This window comes from Schistocerca cancellata, chromosome 8 (assembly GCF_023864275.1).
Source record: "Schistocerca cancellata isolate TAMUIC-IGC-003103 chromosome 8, iqSchCanc2.1, whole genome shotgun sequence".
NCBI lineage: Eukaryota > Metazoa > Arthropoda > Insecta > Orthoptera > Acrididae > Schistocerca > Schistocerca cancellata.
Window position 1 is genome coordinate 553,132,048 of NC_064633.1, and position 16,617 is coordinate 553,148,664.

The window sequence follows — 16,617 nt, forward strand, 5'->3', positions numbered from 1 at the left end:
CAGAAAATGTAAATGAAAATTGAGGAATCCTTATATCAGTTGGGCTTTAGGAAAGGCAAAGGCTCCAGAGAGACAATTCTAGCGTTGCGCTTGATAATAGAGTCAAGACTTAAGAAAAATTAAGATACATCCAAGCGTTCTGTCATTAGAAAAACATTGGAAGGCTTAAAACAGCGCAAGACGACAGGTATAATCTGTAGAGAAAGTTGGGTAAAGTATCATACGCGCAAGAACCAAGAAGGCGCAATTAGAATGGGAGGCCAACAGAGAAAGCTGTCATTAATAATGGAATAAAGCTGGGATACAGACTTTCTCCTGTACTTGTACTGTTCAACCTGTACCTCGAAGAAGTTATTGTGGAAATACAGGAATGCTCAGAAATTGAATTAAAGTTCAAGGTGAAAGGATTTCAGTCATAAGATTCGATGACGGCATTGCTATCCTCAGTAAAAGTGAGACAGAATTACGGGAACTGTTGAATGCAGTGAACATTCTACTAAAATCAGATTAAAATTGATAGTACACCAAATAATGACGAAAGCAATGAACCGCGGCAGAAACGAAATTAGTGATCAACTTCACTTCAAAATTAGGTTCGGTGTAATAGACGAAGTGAAAGAATTCTGCTACATTGGAAGCAAAATAGTGCGTGACGGACGAAGCCAAGAAGCAGACTAACGCAGGGATATAGGACACTTCTCAATACAGCGAGTCTTCTAGTATCGAACATAGGTATCAATTTGAGGAAGAAATTTCTGATAATGTGCGTCTGAAGCACGGCATTGTATGTAAATGACCACGGACTGTGGGAATATCGAAACGTCTGTTATGCGTTCTTACACCACAAACTACAATTTGCTCTCAGCTGTACATTAAACGTGCCACAGATGCCTAAGATTTTAATAACAATAACGTTAAGTGAAACATGGACGATAAATAGCTTAGACAAGAGAGCAATGTGGTGCTACAGAAGAATGCTGAAGATTAGATGGATAGATCGCGTAACTAATGAGGAGGTACTGAATAGAATTGGGGAGAAGAGGAATTTGTGGTACGACTTGACAAGAAGAAGGGATCGGCTGACAGGACACGTTCTGAGGCATCAAGGGATCACCAGTTAAGTGCTGGAGGGAAGTGTGTAGGGTGAAAATCGTAGAAGGAGACCAAGAGGTGAATACACTTAACAGATTCAGAAGGATGCAAGTTGCAGTATGTACTGGGAGATGAAACAGCTTGCACAGGATAGAGTAGTTTAGAGAGCTGCATCAAACCAGTCTCTGGACCGAAGACCACAAAAACAACATTAAAATGGAGAGTGTAACGAGTAGAAGTGCAGACTTTTTATATATGGTATCTTAATACGTACACACATCAGTGTGTCGGTTTTTTTCTGGTTATATATCGTTACTTTTTCCAAAAAAATATTGTTACATATTGGCGATATATCGATATCGAAAATGGCGATATCTGGTGCCATATTTTTATTTTATATCGCATTTTTTGCAATTTTCGGTAAATATTTGAAAATGTTCTTTTGAAATTCTAGTAAAACATAATTTTACTTTCACTGTATGAAGGAATCTTACTATTTTTTGCGCTTTCATCACGTCCAGTCTTTCTCTTTGACTATGTGGAGCAAGTATAGGTGGTACAAAAGAAGTTCGATTGCACTGGGGGGTGACGTTGTGAATGGAATAACAAATTTCCCGTGGCGAAATAGCCCACCAGTTGCGATAAAAAAAACATTTTTAACGCTACTAGTGTGCTATTTCTTCACATCTGCATTCTTCAAAAACAGTTGCTGAAAATAATGAACAAAACTCTAAATGACAAGATTGGTCCTTGCGCTGGGCGGAAACGGGTGAGGGGAAATTTGACGTAATCGGCGCTCAGCGCTATCAAAACAGAAACTGCGACGTTTGCCTTCACCACGGAATTTTGACACTGCAATTGCTAGGCCGCTTGTGTTTGCAAAAATGAAAAAGCAGGTAAGTTGTCATGAAGTGTTCCGGAGGATCCCGATATGGGACGAATCCGAACGACGGACCCATTGGACATCTTTTGTTGTGACACTTACATGCAGTTACCATTTCTAAACCAGGTGGTACATTTACAGTGTGCAACCGATATTTTTATGGGCCGATACGTCGATATCTTGTCCGTCGATATATATATATATATATATATATATATATATATATATATATATATATATATATATATATATACTATTTGGTATGATAATGGTATATTTTGAAATCTCTATATATCGGTTTTCAAATATATTTTTAAAAATATCAACAGTCATGGTTGGAACTCCACCACTAAATGGGCTACGCCTGTTAGTGTAGACTACCCGTTCTGGGTGCATGTGTTCATGCTTCAGAACCTGACCTGCTGCCCAGAGGAAAATAAGCATGTGCTCTTGCCATATGTACTTGGAGGTACTAAGCAACCTAAAAACATACCACTTGTAATAGCTACAATTATTAATCTGCAAACGACGTAAATGCTGAAGCAGAATTATTCAGTACACCAAATGAAAAATCTGCACTTATACCCGTTACATCCACTGTACAAAATATTGAACGTTTTTCAAATGGTTCAAATGGCTCTGAGCACTATGGGACTTAACTGCTATGATCATCAGTCCCCTAAAACTTAGAACTACTTAAACCTAACTAACCTAAGGACATCACACACATCCATGCCCAAGGCAGGATTCGAACCTGCGACCGTAGCAGCAGTGCGGTTCCAGACTGTAGCGCCTTTAACCGCTCGGCCATTGAACGTTTTTGTAGAGTCGCTTCATAAGAGTGTTTCCCAGTTGGTTCTGTCTACGTCATCTCTGTCCCGTTTGTCTGCAGGATAGTTATATTAACTCATGCAGGCGGACTGAGCAGTGGAGCTCATGAAAATTCAACTTTTATCTGACATTAAATGCAAGAAGCTTGTGCTATGCATCATTACGTCAATATTTTATGTGATCCATTTATTCCCAGTGTGTAATGTAGAACAATACTTACCATAGTTTTCCTTTGCCTTACGCTGTGTGAGCTAGAAAGTGAGTGGAATGGGTCCTTTCATGTGTCTTTTCAGGTTGCATGGGGGCTTAATTATAATAAAGATAAGTGCAAATATTTTTAATAGCTGTATGTCCGGTTACGCAAGTCTCGTAAACGGCTGGCCCTGACTAGTATTATTACGCAATCTGACTGCTTAGAATGACAACAAAGAATGTAAGAAAATTTTCGTTAACACAGTTAATTAATTAAGTCCCCAGCAACTATAAAACCTACGAAGCCAACAAAGCACAAGTGTAGCTGTTCTGTGTGTGGTAGTGTGACTCAACGCACATCTGGCACGGTTCTTCTTCAACAAGACAAGAAATTTTAAATACCATTTATACTGACGTGATAAAAGAAAATTAGAAATACTATAATTGTGCAAGAAACCCAGAATTACACTCTAATACAAGAACACACGCCAGATGCTTTGTTGACTGAACCTGTAATGAAGCATTATTCAGGACACACAAATAATAACAAAATAAAGAACAGTAGGTAGTTACCTTAATTTATATTGACGAAAAGCACTCAGATCATTACAATATCTCCATTGGAACAACATCTGCTATCTCTCCCATCAAATAACTGCATAAACATGGAACAACACTCTCCACTACCGCATCTCACTCTGACTTCAGCCACAAGCAGTGTCCACCACAACTTCTCGGCAAGCACTGCTTGCCGCTACGTCTCAATAATCACTGCCAGTGGAGGCGGCGGAACAATACTCTCTGGAGCGATTTCTGGCGCTGTGGCTCAGTGTAGCCACCTTTCATATGCCCCTCCTCCACGGGCTAGAATTTGATGGTATTTTTGCCAGCATTGGTGGTGAAAATACCACCAAATTCGTCAAAAAAAAATACAGACAAAAATAAAAGATAATATTAATACGTAAGTATCATATAACTAGATAAAATTTTGGCTTTGCACTGACCTTTCAATAGCCTAATATACAAAATACACTAAGCAATACAAATTCTTTCATACATGTGACTTTACATAATAGTTTACACAAGTATTATGTGGTTAAACAGTTCAATCAATAGCGTCAGCAATGACGAATATGTACAGGTAAGAGTCTCATAACTTTTCACAAACAGTGATACACAAAAAATCAGTTTATACAAATATTCACATAAAATATTTACACAACAAGTGGTTGACAGTTCCAGCAGTAGCACCCAGCAATGTTGAGTAGGTGCAGACTCCAACAGGTGACATCATTTCAGTAGAACCAGTCCATCAGTGGCACCCAGCATTGTGGAACAGGTGCAGACTCCAACAGGTGACATCATTTCAGTAGAAGCAGTCCATCAGTGGCAGCCAGTAATGTTGAGTAGGTGCAGACTCCAACAGGTGACATCATTTCAGTAGAAGCAGTTCATCAGTGGCACCCAGCAATGTTGAGTAGGTGCAGACACCATCAAGTGACATTATGTCAGTAGAAGCAGTTCCATCAGTGGCACCCAGCAATGTTGAAGAGGTACACACAGCAACAAGTCACATTTCTCAGTAGAATCAGTCCATCAGTGGCACCCAGCAATGTTGAGTAGGTGCAGACAGCAAGAAGTAACATCATTTCAGTAGAAGCAGTTCCATCTGTGGTACCCAGCAATGTTGAAGAGGTACAGACAGCAAGAAGTAACATCATTTCGGTAGAAGCAGTTCCATTTGTGGTACCCAGCAATGTTGAAGAGGTACACACAGCAACAAGTCACATTTCTCAGTAGAAGCAGTTCATCAATGGCACCCAGCAATGTTGAGTAGGTGCAAACAGCAACAGGTCACATCATCTCAGTAGAATCAGTCCATCAGTGGCACCCAGCAATGTTGAGTAGGTGCAGACAGCAAGAAGTAACATCATTTCAGTAGAAGCAGTTCCATTTGTGGTACCCAGCAATGTTGAAGAGGTACACACAGCAACAAGTCACATTTCTCAGTAGAAGCAGTTCATCAGTGGCACCCAGCATTGTTGAGTAGGTGCAGACACCGACAAATGACATTAAACAACTATCACTGATCGCACTGTTCCTCAGCAGAAATTAAACATGTCCTAGTGGCACCAATCATGTAGAAAAAGTACAAGTAACAGTCCATAATATTTACTATCACTGATCAGACAGTTCAAGCATGAACAATAGTTTGAATACACATACAAATGCTTTTACACTAAACATACAAATCATAACAAACACACAAATGATATCAGATAATTGTCATATTACTATTACAAATACACAAACATCAGTAAATCTATAATATTTATGGGTGTCAGTGCAAGCCACTACAAACAAATAAAATAATATTTAGGAGATAGGTGGGTAGGATTAGGAAAGGAAAACACACAAAACACACTCACTCATCTTTCATCCACATTAAGTACTACTGTGTAATTGAATAGTGTTAACTGTGTGAATCCACTTCTGTCAAAATTTCATGTTCATCATGTGTATCAAGTAGTAGTGACAGCAATGTATAACAGTCAATAATAGTTAAGTCAACGTCATAGTCATCATGTCAAGACCAATGTTTGCCAAGCCAGATCAAAATGTACGGTTGCTGAACAACTGTCAGTGTGCCAAGATATGCAAGTTCCTCTCTCCAAAAAAAAGTACATACTGCTTAGTGATTTAACAAAGTGTGTGTAGACAATCTTCCTTCCATTTTAGTGTTCTAGTCTGCTATCTTCATCCTCCTTGTTCCATATAGACCAACAACAACAACAAAAAAATATGCACCTCACTTATTTTACCTCTTATACACCATAACTCCAATCAACTTCATATAATCTCAATACCTCCATAATACCTCTTCAATACGTCGATACATATAAACCTTATTGCCAGTATCATTTCACTTCCATAACAACTCTTTCCTCTAGTCAGTCTCCTCGATCGATTACAGATAAAATCCTAATGCAAACCTCCTCATCCCATACAATCCGAAGACACACTCAACACACAACCTCTGTGTAATCCATCTGACCAAAATCTTCTACTCATTATGAATTATAAACAAAGAATGCATACATGACCTCTAACAGACTTAGTTCGAATAACTCTCAGTAATTAAGTACGATTACGGAGTGTGAATGATCCTAATATTTCACAGTGTGTACACCACTTGAAGAATTATGGCAAACAGAAGCAAACATGTGGAGTATTTCTTGTTTCAAGTGTCACTTCCTATTTCAATTGCTCACGAAAAATGCAGTGTAATAACTGTGTTGGTATGTCATGTCGTTAGCTTCCTTCCTATTGGCATACATTTATACAGCTTTCATAAAACCTCCAGCTCATGTGACTTCTATGAAGTTTCTTGTACTAATGTCGTTCGTCGAATTATAGCAGTTCATTTTCTTATCTTAAAAATATAAGGCACTGAGCGTAAGCAAGGCAAGCAATAGCGAGTAAATATACCAGTAGTGAACAGAATGTCAACAAGTGGATGCAGCACAATTCTTACAACGAGGCTCTGCCAAGCGAACAATCTGTAACTAGTACCATAGTGTAACCTAAACTCTATGTTTGTACACTGTACATCAGCATTGCTATATACCAAATTAAAGTATAGTTATGACAACAAGCAGAAATGTGTAAATGTGCAATCCATACGCATAGCAGTAAACATATATCTTACGTACTAAACAGGTCATTAGCATCGTATCTTAATAATTAAACATGAAGGCGCAAGCAGATAAATCACAAAGTATAACTTACATACCTAACCACATCAGCACAATTAATCAGGTGACAATTATAATTTAAATAAATAAGCACAGCAGGCACATAATAAAAAAAATATGACATCAGTGAAAAAGCAGTGCAGTCAAGCGATGCATAATATACACAAGTTACAACCCAGTTCATTAATAATCATTGTCAAAATCAGTTAACGTACGCAAGCACGTCGCTTCACAAGTAAATTCATAGAACATGAAATTAGCACAAAGTATGAATCACGTAATCGCGAGCAGCAAATTGCGTCTAAAGTACGTACCTAAGTGGAAACATGTTACCTGAAAAATAAACTCAATTAATAATTACCTTTTTAGTTTATTACTTTCTTCTTCGAAATTACATTTTTCCTGAAATTTTCTCGATAGCAAGTCGTCTTAACGTCGGACACGCACAGAATTTACCTGAAGTTCTTAAATATTTTATAGAACCGTATCCTGAAAAATACTGAATGTTAATAACAGAATTCATCAAGTCACTATAGCTTTATACTGAATTTAGTCGGACAAATTAGACTGTGTATTTATTTACGGCTGTCAGTGCATTCGCACTGAGCGCTCGATCAGCTGTAGGCGCGTGACGTAGGAAGTGATTGTTTGCGGTCAACGACTGCCTTGTGCGGCGCGCAGACTTGACTGTTGCTTTGAGTATATGCCGCCGCCAAAACACAGCGCGGTATCCTTGTACTCTCCGTGTGTTTACGTACAACTGTTAGTTTCTCAAAAGTATGTCATTCTACAAAAATTTTTCAAAAGTATATCATTCCACAAAAATTTTATCGTTAGATATATGATGTATTCCCTTAGAGCGTCGTGATTTAAGAGTTTCTACTTCGACAGTGTTATCATGAATAATTTTGCGAATTCTATATGGACCGTTATAAAGCAGAAAAAATTTCCGACACAAGCCTTTTCCTTTGTGAGACAAACGATGAGCCTTAATTAACACCTTCTGACCAACTGACAAGATTTTTAAACGACCAGGACGCTTAGCTGATTTCTCTCTTCTAGCAGCCGCAGATGCAATATTTTGTAGAGCCAGGTTGACAACTTCAGAATGCCGCAGTTTCCGTGTAGGTGGAAAAGGAACGATTTCAGAAATGCGATTTGTCGGTGCTTTGTTTTTTAATATCAGTATAGGTGGTAAAGAAGTTGAGTCGTTAGGAAGTTCATTCAGAATGTTTTGAAAAATATGAAGATACTGATCCCAAGTTCTGTGATTCTGATGACAATAAAGACGACACAATTTATTGATTTCCTTCATCCATCTCTCTGAAGCGTTAGATTGAGGGTGAAAAAGTGAAATGAAAATTGGTTTAATTTTACGACGCCGTAGAGTACGAAGCCAAATTTTAGAACGAAACTGTGATCCATTATCTGATATAACCTTATCAACATGACCCACTTCTTTAAGAAAATGTTTGATGAAAGCATTAGATACTGAACGAGCTGTTGCTTTGCGTAACGGTGTAAAACACACATATTTTGATGTCAACTCCACTGCTACGAAAATGTACGCAAAACCATTAGTAGATCGAACCACTGGACCGAACAAATCAACTGCAGCCATGTCCTTTAATTTTGCTGGAATGATAGGAAACAACGGTGCTCTGTGAGAAACTGTCGGCGGCTTAGCCTTTTGACATAATTTGCATTTGGCAAGAACAAATCGAATACGTTTTTCCATATTATTGAAGTAGCAATTTTCTCGTAATTTATGAAAGCATTTTCTGGGACCAAAGTGTGCATAACTGAAATGGGTATACCAAATCAGCTTATTAACCCACTCATCAGGTATACAAATTAACCAAACAGAGTTGTCGACCGATTTTCGTTTAAAAAGAATGTCATTGCGAACTAAATAATGCTGTCTAATCGCTACGCTTTCCTTTCTCTTCCACTTCTCCTTAATGTCCTTCCAGATTGGATCCTTATTTTGCTCCTTAGCGATGTCCTGGAGCGAAGACGAAATAAAGTTCTCAAACGCAACACCTTGAATATACATCAAACAATAATTGTTTTCCTTGCAGTCCTCTTCAGCACTTTGTTTCAAACCCATAGGTGCACGTGATAAAGCATCAGCAACAATATTTGAAGAACCCTGTATGTAAACAATACTAAAATCAAATTCCTGTAGGTACAATGCCCATCGTGACAATCTGCCATGAGTTAATTTTGTCGACATAAGAAATTCCAGAGCTCGATGATCGGTGTAAACCTTAGTATGTCTGCCAAACAAAAATTTGCGAAATTTTGTGAAAGCCCAAACAACAGCCAAAGCTTCAAGTTCCGTAATCGAATAATTCTTTTCTGATTTAGAGAGAACACGACTTCCAAATGCAATAGTCTTTTGTACTACAACGCCGTCTTCTTCTATCTCTTGAAATAAATGTGCACCTAGGCCTTTGTATGATGAGTCCGTCGCCAAACAAAAATCTTTAGATAAATCCGGGTGTGAAAGAAGTGGAGCAGCAACTAAAGCATCACGGAGTTGTTCAAATTCTGACTGAGCTTCCTCATCCCAACACCAATTAGATTCCTTTCCAGATAGTTCACATAAACGAGGTGTGGCCAAATTGTCCAATTTAACAAAGCGTCTAAGAAAATTACAGACACCAAGGAAACTACGAACATCACGTTTTGTAGTAGGAACAGCATAATTACGAATAGCGTCTAGTTTCTCTGGATCAGGAAGAATACCTTCTGTAGAAATAATGTGACCGAGAAATTTCACCTGAGAACGACCAAATTCAGATTTTTCTAAGTTCACCGTAATGCCAACTCTTGCAAAAATACGTAATAATGAATCTAAAATTTTGTTGTGCTCACTCCAAGAATGTTTAGCAATAAGAATATCGTCAACATATGAAGTAATATTGTCACGAAGATGAACAGGTAAAATTTCATTTAAGCTACGAATGAATGCTGCTGAAGATACAGTAAGTCCAAACGGTAATTTCCGAAATCAGTTTTGGGTAAAATAGTCATATCCGGTTATTTTTTACACGCTCTCTAGATAGATTGATAGTCGAAGAATTGTTTTCATAGATGCAAAGAATAGTAAAAGAGTAGGCAGCGGTACAAAAAACTAAAAGAGAAATAGCACCACTACAGCTCGGGGCCCTATGCTCGCTACGGCACATATTCACTTAGAGTAGTGAATCCCCTGAGGACATTAATAGCTGCACATAATTTCTAGTTTGTGACTTAGTGGCAAATTTGGCGGAAGTGCGTACGTAAATTGATCTAACCATGAACATGGATGTATGTCATTCTTAGAATTACGAAAGATCTTAAATTTCCGAACAGTTAAGAAGTGTTTATAGTCAATGTTTTCGCCTCGTGGCGACAAAGACCTACCGCGTCTGTCCCAGTCCGAATGTCGATTATTGTCAAGGTCACGCGCCTGGCGCTCTCTTGTTGCTTCTCGTAAATGAAATAAATTACTTTCTTCAAACTCTTCTGCTATCTGTGATTCTAAATTTCTTCTGCTATCTTTTCCCACGATTTCGCCTTCAATTTGTTTGACTTGCTTCTTTAATGCCTCAACTTCCCTTTTAACGCGTTCATTAAATTTTCCCTGATTTTCAACATGCTTATTTATGTTCTGGTACTCTTCGGTTTCTGCAAATGGCAATGGTGCTGTATCATCTGAATCTCTGTCCCCACTTAAACTAAGACTTGTCAGTTTATCTGAAATCTCCTCAACTCTTTCCGTTAAATCACCTATTTGTTCTTTCTGTTTATTTACGTCTTCCGTAAGTGTCGCGACTCGGGTTTCGGTATTACCACATTTAGTAGTTAACTGTTCATGCTGTTGTGTTAGGTTATTTAATCTGTCATTTGGTACGGATTCCCCGATTCTCTCAAATATTTCTTCCTTATCTTTTGCACGTTGTAAATTTAACTCTGAAAATTTCTGTACTATCACGCGATCTCTTTCTTCCTGTTCTCTATCCTGTTCCCTTTGTCTAATCTCTACTGCAACTAATCTATTATTGTGAGCATTCAAAATAGGTTGTACTTCTTCTCTGATTTCTTTCTTTAATTCATCTTTCATATTTTTGAAACATGTCCCTATTCGTGAATCTAACCGTGTTTCCAAAGTTCCCATCTCTGTTTTAATTGTTCCAATCTCTGTTTTTAATTCAGATCCAAACCGTGTTTCCATTGTTCCCATTTGTGATCCCAGTGAGTCTAACCGTTTTTCCATTGTTCCCCTATCTGTTTTAATTTCAGATCGTAAATTTAATATTGCACTCATCAACTGCTCCAGATTAACTTGTTCGAAATTCTTTTCGCCCCTAACATTTCCCGTAAAACTAACTTCCTTCGTCATAGCAGTAAAGCTATCTGAGTTCGATACTATTCCAGAATCTTCTGTCGTTAATCTCGGATTCTGTGAATTTTCTGATTGAGAAAAATTTTGAAATGGTTCCGGACTATTTTCCCGACTTATTACATTGTTTTCCACTTCATTATCCATCATACTGTTTTCCTCTGTTGGCGAGTTCGCCATGTTAACAATTTCGTCATTCTCACTATTCATCATTTTTGCCTTTTTCATCGATCGCGTAATCATTTACAAAACATACAAAACTCGTCACTATATGAAAATTACACACAATGACTCTTTATCTTCAACAATACCATTCACACGAAATATTTCCCTCAAACACGATTAACCGAACAATTGAAATAATTGCACCAAATCGTCAAACGCGTATACAAGGCAATAAAAATTAAATTTTGAAAAATACCATTAGAAGAATGCCAATTACCAAATCTACACATGCAAAATAGACTACAATTACTAAACTACAAATTACTACAACAATACTACTGTCTACTATTTTTACAATCAGAAGAATTCCAAGGGACGATCCGAAGCAGCGGTCGCCACGTGCATGGGGGCTTAATTATAATAAAGATAAATGCAAATATTTTTAATAGCTGTATGTCCGGTTACGCAAGTCTCGTAAACGGCTGGCCCTGACTAGTATTATTACGCAATCTGACTGCTTAGAATGACAACAAAGAATGTAAGAAAATTTTCGTTAACACAGTTAATTAATTAAGTCCCCAGCAACTATAAAACCTACGAAGCCAACAAAGCACAAGTGTAGCTGTTCTGTGTGTGGTAGTGTGACTCAACGCACATCTGGCACGGTTCTTCTTCAACAAGACAAGAAATTTTAAATACCATTTATACTGACGTGATAAAAGAAAATTAGAAATACTATAATTGTGCAAGAAACCCAGAATTACACTCTAATACAAGAACACACGCCAGATGCTTTGTTGACTGAACCTGTAATGAAGCATTATTCAGGACACACAAATAATAACAAAATAAAGAACAGTAGGTAGTTACCTTAATTTATATTGACGAAAAGCACTCAGATCATTACAATATCTCCATTGGAACAACATCTGCTATCTCTCCCATCAAATAACTGCATAAACATGGAACAACACTCTCCACTACCGCATCTCACTCTGACTTCAGCCACAAGCAGTGTCCACCACAACTTCTCGGCAAGCACTGCTTGCCGCTACGTCTCAATAATCACTGCCAGTGGAGGCGGCGGAACAATACTCTCTGGCGCGATTTCTGGCGCTGTGGCTCAGTGTAGCCACCTTTGAAGGTTTGTTTTGTGTTTAGTAGTTGAGTTGCTTTTCGTCAACTGGGAGCATAGGTTAACCAACCTTGTATCTCTTACGTGGACAAAGAGGTCTATGCCTTTTGTTCGAGACACAGACAGACAGACGGGCATTAATAGACTGGCAATACCGGATACAGTATCATAGGCGTTACTTTAAATGGGGATAAACTGATGTAACTACGCTACCTTTAAAGTTTTGACAAAATGCTTATTACATACGTCATGTTTGGTCGTAATTTCTTGTAGAGCAGACGGAAAATACAAGGTTCGAATGGTTCAGATAGCTCTAAGCACTATAGGACTTAACATCTGAGGACATCAGTCCCCTGGACTTAGAACTACTTAAACCTAACTAACCTAAGGACATCACACACATCCATGCCCGAGGCAGGATTCGAACCTGCGACCGTAGAAAATACAGGAAAAGGAACATGTCACAATGCAAGAACAACTAGAAACATCTTAAGTATATTTGCTTTTGTGCTGTGTGTAATCCTCAATAATTACATTACAGTTTGTCTTATCTGAAACTCTGGCATTGATTAAATAATTTATGTACATTTTAGGAGGTTACATTAATCTAGTATTTACAGACATAGCTTAATGATATGCTTTTAACCAGTTTCGATCAACTTTGGCTTTACTTCAAATAGTATCCTCCTTGTGAAAGTGCTCCTTATATGTAGGATGTGCTATTTGTCGTTGAGAACAAGTGTCTTTATTCATTTGAGTGTTTTTATGAAAACTAATGTATGCTTTAAACGCGTGTATATGCAACTTGATGTTCTTTTCATAACACGATTCTACAATGTATGATTCAAATAGTACGCAAATATTTGTTCAACTGCAGAACTTTATTAGACCACCTCATAAAGGCTACAACGTAATTTGGTTTCAGAAAATCTTGGTAGTACAAGATACAAACTTGCTGACACCGCCATGCTACCTCACCAAACGTCAGGCTTCAACAAAATGTCGCATCTCTGCCAGTCTAGTAATGTATGTCTGTGGTTCGAAAGTTGTCTGTCTGCTAGGCTGGTGTCGGAAACGGGCCCTCTGCTCGCTTCCATTCCAAGCGGAGCGAGACTCTGCTGCTAGCTGTTGCTGAGTGTGGTCCTTAGCTCTTAAGTAAGCCTTAGGATGCCAGTTATGAGACAGGTCGCAGCTTTAACAGCGGTCTTCGTGTGCTAAGTCGTTGAGAATACTTAACATCTTCAGCCTAACGGAAGTTTTCCGATTTATTCTTCGTTATGTGCTATACATTACTGATGTTAGCCAATGTTTGAGTTTGATTTTATCCGCGGTCGAAGTTTGCTTTGCTCTTTTGAAACTTTGCGGGGTGGAATCCCCTCCACGAAATATTGCTAGGCTATGTTATGGAGCCTTTAATCTTGTGTGAATGTGAGGATAATTGTGACTTCGGTGTGCGTGCGATATTTCTTTTCGTTTATTATACCTTTCTCCCACCTGTTATAGCGTCTCCCTTGCTGTGGTATTGTCCCACGTGTTCTATATTTTGGGAGCTTTCAGCCCCATTATTCCGTCTCTGCACGTTGTTCGTACCAGTTTAATTGATCATTGTCGGGTACACTAATTGAGCTATCGTATTTTCCCTGTTTTGTGGTAACTTTTGGTGACTGCCTTTGTTTAGAGGGGACCACGTCTTCCCTTAACCATTGAGGTCTTACAGCTTGCTGGTTTTGGTATCAGTTCGCAGTGATTCGTGATCTATTCGTAATTGTAGTCGCGTTCCCTCATTGATTCTACATATTTCATGATTTTCTTTTACTTCTATTTGGAAAGGTTAAATGTGTGACTTTATTAGTGTCCCATGTGATCAGTTCGGTTCTTTGTATGTTATGCGCACGATTTCTCGTTTCGTGTGTTTATCCTGACAAGATGTTTCGATCTCCATAAACTTCTTTACGGCTTGTGCATGCACGTAATTGTGAGAGTGTGTACTTCTGAACTTCGCCTTTTTTCGTTTGAATCGACATCGGATGAATGAAGTCATATACTGCTTTTTATTTTCCCTCTCTCCCCTCATATACCCCTAGCTCAGTTGTCATTTTATCAAAGCAGATTGATTTATTTCATATTCAGGCACCAGTTTAAAATGTTGATAGGATGTCCACACATGATTCTTAGTGGCCATCTGTGAATAAAGCGTTTAGTAGAGGCTCATATCATTACCTTCTTTATAGCTCACCTAATAACTACCTAGTTTGCAAGTTAATGCTTTAAGTACATTTATTCTTTAAAATATTAGCCAGGTTTTACATGCCGCACAAAGACAAGTTGATCATTAGTTTTTGAGTTTATTCAACAACATTACAAACTGTGATTTTTTTATCTAGTTCAACACAGTTCAAATTTTATTACCTTTTCTTTTGAACAAATAGTCTAATAATTTCCTAGTTCAGTCTTTTCTCGTGTATTAGGAAGGGCCTGGGCAGGTGGCGACCCTGTGATTTAAATGAGCATTTATCCCTTGTAGGTGGCTAAACCAATGTTTGCCCACGAATGTTAAGTGTGCATGCAAAGTGGTGCTTAACATACATCGATTCAGTTAAGCATCAGCAGAAGGATACAGATGCGTAGCTCAAATAACTCATGATAATTAATTTACATCGGTGATCAGTACAGAGGTTTGCTTTTCTCTGGGTAGGGAGTCGTGATTCACACCCCTCCCCCCACCTCTCCCTTTGGTCCGCACCTGTGTTACAGAAGAATGTTGTGTACTGAAAACATGGAATATAAGGCTCGCAGCAGTATTAGAAAGGAAAGGAATGTGTGGAAAGGTGTGGCCGATCGGTTCTAAGCGCTTCAGTATGGAACCACGCGACCGCTATGGTCGCAGGTTCGAATCCTGCCTCGATCATGGATGTGTGTGATGTCCTTACGTTAGTTAGATTTAAGTAATTCTATGTTTTAGGGGACTGATGACCTCAGATGTTAAGTCCCATACTGCTTTGAGCCATTTGAACCATATTAAATCTGTGGAAAACCCCGGCGAGAATAAGAGGGAAGATGGCGGTACGTGTGTTAAAACATAAATATATAACTTCCATGGTTTTAGAGGGAACCAATGGGCCGCAGAGGGCAAAACTACATCTACATACGCATTCATGTTCACAGGCCACCACTTGGCGCATACCAAAGGATACCTTTTATCACTACTGGCAATTTTTTTCCTGTTCCTCTTTCAAATGGACCGAGATAAAAATATCTGTCTATATACCTCCGTAGGAGCCCTAATTTCCTTTTTCTTGATTTCGCGGTCCATGTGGTGGCAGTAGAAACGTTCTGGACTCCGTTTCAGATGCCTCTTCTCTAAGTTTTCTCAATCGTATTTTGCGAAAAAAACGTCGTCTTCCCTGCAGGAATTCTCATTCGACTTCCCAAAGCATCTCTGAAACACTCGCGTGTTGATCGAACCTACCGGTAGCAGATCTAGAAGCACGCCTCTGAATTTCTTCGATGTCTTCGTTTAATCCGACCTCGTAGGTATCCCAAACACTCGATTCAAACCGTAAGGAAGGCAGATATTGTAATAAATCCAATAAATGATTGAGGTCTTTACAGATAAGGGCTGCTTCGAGATGTAGAGGTTGCCAAAGGAGAAGAACTCATTCTGGGTCACATCAAACCAATCATAAATGAAATGAAGTAAAAGAGGAGGCATCTGTTATTCGAATGTTCATGGGTATTCTTCCTAAAAAAATCTAAGGCTGTCAGCAACCTGAACGTTACGATAAACAGCACTGCGTTTTACAAGGAGTTGTCTTGGTGGAAGAGATACGCTCTCGCTTTCCACCGCCTTTCCAACTGACTTGGCTTGGCATTTGTGGGGGGGGGGGGGGGGGGGGTACGTACAGTGGGCCCTAAATCATCATGCAACATGGCATTTTCACATTTACAGAGATGAAATATGTGATATGTAATGGAAAAAATCACTGTACCAACCGAAGAGTTAACCTCTGACCTTTGGAGTAATCGCCCGAGACTTGCCCACTACTTTGCCGAGCCGTAAACTGCATCGCCGACTGGAACTCAAGGGGGAACGCCTGAACTTCTCAGAAACACTCTCACACATTGTTGGACTGACACCCGTGGATAATGAAAATGGCTTGGCCACAATCTTGTA